Here is a 5,175-nt window from a genome sequence, read left to right on the forward strand (position 1 = left end):
GTATGGGCTGCCAGGGGGGAGCATACCACTTACCGCTTTGGTGCCAAAAGTTGCCAACATCCTGAAAAGTGTTTTTGCAATAACACTGTATCTTTGATTTAATTGTGTAAAACGGTGATGCTTTTAGAATTAATGTTTTTGTATTGTCTGGTTCAATAAAGCTTCGAAGTGTACAAAATTGATATGCCATATTCTTGTACAATAAAATGTGAAATTTATGACAAAAATAAAATACAAATAAAACACTGACACTGCCACAGAGATGAGTAAACCGCCGCATCCATGCAAGGCCTCAGAGACTCAAACTACCTACCTTGGGTTCTCATGACAGCAGGCCCCCATTTCTAAGGCGTGTGTCTGTCTGTCTGTCTTGATTTGGATTTTTCACACTCAACAGTTTCCCGTGTGTATCAAGAATGGTCCACCACCCTAAGGACATCCAGCCAACTTGACACAACTGTGTGAAACATTGGAGTCAACATGGGCCAGCATCCCTGTGGAATGCTTTCCACACCTTATAGAGTCCATGCTCCGACGAATTGAGGCTGTTCTGAGGGCAAAAGGGGGTGCAACTTAATATTCTCTACTTGAGAAATGTGACATTTACAGTAGGCTATTCAGACGTAGCCTACAAACATCAATGGAAAAGGTAGCACAGAGCAAAATACTTGAACTAGCTTATCGATTTACTACATTGAAGTGGGTCCAATTAAATGACAGATGGGACGAATGGTAGCCTACATCCTAACTTGTTGTAGGCCTATAGGCTGTTTCGCGAGTATGAAACCATCACAGTCAGAAAATGTTCTGCAATCATGGAAATGAAATAATAATACAAAATAGATGCCTATTTCTAATTATTTTATACTGAACAAAAATATAAATGCAACATGCAACAATTTCAAAGATTCTGCTGAGTTACAGTTCATTTAAGGAAATCAGTCAATTTAAATAAATAAATTAGGCCCTAATCTATGGATTTCACATGACTGGGCAGGGGCGCAGCTATGGGTGGACCTGGGAGGGCATAGGCCCAACCACTTGGGAGCCAGGCCCGCTCACTGGGGCCAATCAGAATGACTTTTTCCCCACAAAAGGGCTTTATTACAGACAGAAATACACCTCAGTTCAGAGGAATATTGAAGCTATATTGGGGAACACAAATTAGATTTACATACTTTTTTGGTGCACTTTTTTGGTAGGCTAAGCCTTATTTATTTAATTTGACTCTCAGCTTCTGATAAAAATGCGATGGTGCACCAACTAAAAGTTTGACTGAGTTGTGGAATGACAATGTGTTGTCATTCCATGTCCTGACCACAAGATGGCCTCTTTGTCGTAATGGACAGAACATGACCGGCAGCGCTGCAGCTTGCAGCCTGTGCAGGGTCCCAAATGAGAGAGGACTTAGAGCGACCCTTTCAATTCCACCACACACACACACACACACACACACACACACACACACACACACACACACACACACACACACACACACAGAGTTACGAATGGCCCTCATTAGTGTGTCCCTTTGACAGTGAGTGTGGTTTATATTGATCTATGGAGCAGTCTTGTCAGCCTACCCTTTATATATCCATCCATTGTACCTCAGGTTAATGAGCACATTGGTTTATCACTCCTACACACCCTCAGCTATCTCTTCACTACAATGTCACCCCCACACACACCCACACACCTGCCTCTCAATACAAAAGGCTTGCTCGCATTGAAATACAATATTGGTCCTTGTCAGTCTGTCTTTCTCCTCTTCTTGTCACAAATTGGATTTTAGGATATAAAGGGGACAGTTATATCATTTGGGATTGAAACCTGCAGATATATGCCAATGCATAGAAATGTTTACACAACAGAACGCATTATATAACAGGTCAAATGTAGACAATTTTAGAGCAAAAAAAAAAATCTGAAATAACTTTTTGTTGAATGAAACAAACAGGGCCGTCGATAAATGTTTGTTCAGATTGGAGCTTTTCTACATCGTAGATCGATACAGTCCATGTCTATCTTTACCTTGTTTATTATCTTGCTATAAAGTTAGTTTTACTTCACCACACATTTTCTCTTCCTCTCAGTCTTTTTAAAGTTGCCAACCATTGGCCAATCACTGTCTAGGGAGGTGACATCATCGACCGGGAGTTGTATGAAGAACTCCGGTTACCACTGACCGTTTTTCAGGGGTCAGAGTCAGACGGCATGTGACATAAGATGTCCAGGGCAGGGGGCCAGGAATAACCCCACCCCTACCTTCCCCCACTTGTACAAGGAGGGGGAGTAAGGAGTGAGCCGTGGTTCATGAGGCCGCTTCGACAGGTAGGCCTTATATTTAAAATTCCATGTGCACCCGTTCCCAAAAGTGTGTGGGTTCCGCATAGACATGGCTCTTGGGTGACGTTACCTCTTCTCGGCCTGCTGCCAACACAAAGAACTGGAGGGACTGAGTTGAAATAGGCGCTCTTCACGTATGAAAATAGTATGTGAATAATTAGAGTTGATGTATAATTCAAACCCTACTTATACAGATATACCACGTATGTAAAAACCACATGCACCAGGAAGCGAAGGCTGTGGAAGAACCGAGAATCCAAACTTGGCTTGTCTCGTTGAACATTGCCCAAACAGTAGCACGTACATGCACAGTGTCACATTGCTCCTTTCAACTCCCAATCATTTTCTGTGTTTGACTTTTTCCCAGGGGTTTTTGTGATCGGCGTCGATTGGACAGGTGGTGTAGTGTGGAGCTGATCTGGCACATTTACCGGGCCAATAAAAATAGCTGCTGTCTCCATGATGTCACCGCAAAGTAAATCACGGTCTCTGAGCTCTCTGGGTTGATTGGCTGTAGCTGCCTCGTTATGCGGCTAATCACTTCATATTTTTCTCTCGCTCTCCTTTTCTATTTACGTCCCTCCCTCCCTTTTTGGGTTTCCTCTCAATGACTCGATCGCTCTCCCTCCACCTCTCAGCTTGCGTTCTAGTGTTTCACCAGCCTCGCTACCCTTCGAGTGGTTCGCTCTGCATGTCATGTGGTACATCGGCCTAACCGTCAGAACCCAGGGCACCTTGGAGATTCAGGAAAGGATGCAGAGGCAAGGAGGGAGAGACTTTGGGGGCCTGGGTGCACAAACAACTCTGCCATCTTGAACCCTGCGTGGTTAGAAAGGCACCGTCTAAAAGTGGCCCCTGATATCACTCCTCCATACCTGGCATTCTGACGCGGAACCCGATCGCCTGTAAATCAGCCGCTGTTTGACCATGTGACATGCCACATTTGTGACCCCCCCCCCCCCCCGCTCCAACCCACCTACCCCCGACACCCGTATTACCCCCCCCCCTCACCCCCATTTCCCTGCCTCATTCCCCTATCCATGTCTTCTTCACTGGGAGCTGACCACCACCGTACACAGCCCCCCTCTAAACTTCGATCTCCCCCTCTGGAAGAATGTCCGTTGAGAAGGTGACAATCCCCTGTCCCCCCAGCAGTGTATATGACATGAGCGACCCGGTGGCAGCGCTGCATGCACGCCAAACGAGGGGGACTGGTATGCACGGCCATACAGTGGGAGGAATGTGGCACCCGCCAGCTACTCCCGTCACTCTGTTAATTCGCATTCTGTCCATTTGAGAGGGTTAGCCTTTAATGAACAGGCAGAGTGAGGGGAAAGTGGCTGTATTTGCCGACTGCCTGGACACTGGTCAGCCTCTCAATCAATCAATCAACTTTATAGCCATCAAAATACCCTTATCTTGTACACTGCTGTGTCTTGCTGTGTTAATGACATTTCACTGTGGTGACTGAGTTCATATCTTCTATTACTCCCTCAGGTTATCATCTGGAAATCCGAGGCTATGTTTACACAGGCAGCCCAATTCTGATATTTTTCCCAATTATTGGCAAAATATCTGATTGGTTGAAAGACCAATTAGTGTCAAAGGATCAGAATTGGGCTGCCTGTGTAAACACAGCCATAGTGAAGCTGGGTTTTGTTCCTAGTTAGCTACAGTGCCTTTAGAAAGTATTCACACACCTTGAATTATTCCTCATTTTGTTGTGTTACAGCCTGAATTCAAAATTGATTAAATATATATATACATTTTTTGTCAACCATCTACACACAATACCCCATAATGATAAAGTGAAACATTATTTAAGAAATGTTTGCAAATGTATTGAAAATGAAATACGGAAATATATAATTTACATAAGTATTCACACCTCTTTGCTATGACACTCCAAATTGAGCTCAAGTGCATCAAATTTCATTTGATCATCCTTCCAAGGAACTGTCCGTAGATCTCCGAGATAGAATTATGATGAGGCATATATTTGGGGAAGTGTATAAAACAATTTCTAGAGTTTTGAACGTTTGTAAGCGCACAGTGGTCTCCATCATTGGGAAATGAAAAAAATATGGATCTACTCAGACTGTAGAGCTGGCCGTCCGACCAAACTGGGCAACCGGGCAAGAAGGACCTTGGTCAGGGAGGTGACCAAGAACCCAATGACCACTCTGACAGAACTACAGAGTTCCTTGGCTGAGATGGGAGAACTTGACAGAAGGACAACAGTCTCTACAGCACTTCACCAATCTGGGCTTTCTGGGAGAGTGGCCAGACGGAAGCCACTTCTGAGAAAAAGGCACATGACAGCACACCTTGGAGTTTGCAAAAAGGCACGTGAAAGACTCTGAGATCATAAGGCAAAAGATGATGTGGTCTGATGAGAACATAAAATAACTCTTTGCCTGAATTCAAAGCTGAAAACCAGGTACAGCTCATCACCCATCTAACACCATCCCTGCTGTGAAGCATGGTGGTGACAGCATCATACTATGGGGATGCTTTTCAGCGGCAGGGACTGGGAGACTGGTAATGATAGAGGGAACAATGAACGGAGCCAAATACAGGCAAATCCTTGATGATAACCTGCTTCAGAGTGCAAATGACCTTAGACTGTGGCAAATATATACATTCCAACAAGACAATGACCTCAAGCATACAGCCAGAGCAATGCTGGAATGGCTTCAGAACAAGAATGTGGAAGTCCTTGAGTGGCCATGCAAAGCCCAGACTTGAATCCCATTGAAAATCTGTGGAAAGACTTGAAGATTGCTGTTCACCGCTGCTCCCCATCTAACTTAACAGAGCTTGAAAAAA

This window comes from Coregonus lavaretus (genome assembly GCF_964263955.1).
Source record: "Coregonus lavaretus genome assembly, chromosome: 27".
Lineage (NCBI taxonomy): Eukaryota > Metazoa > Chordata > Actinopteri > Salmoniformes > Salmonidae > Coregonus > Coregonus lavaretus.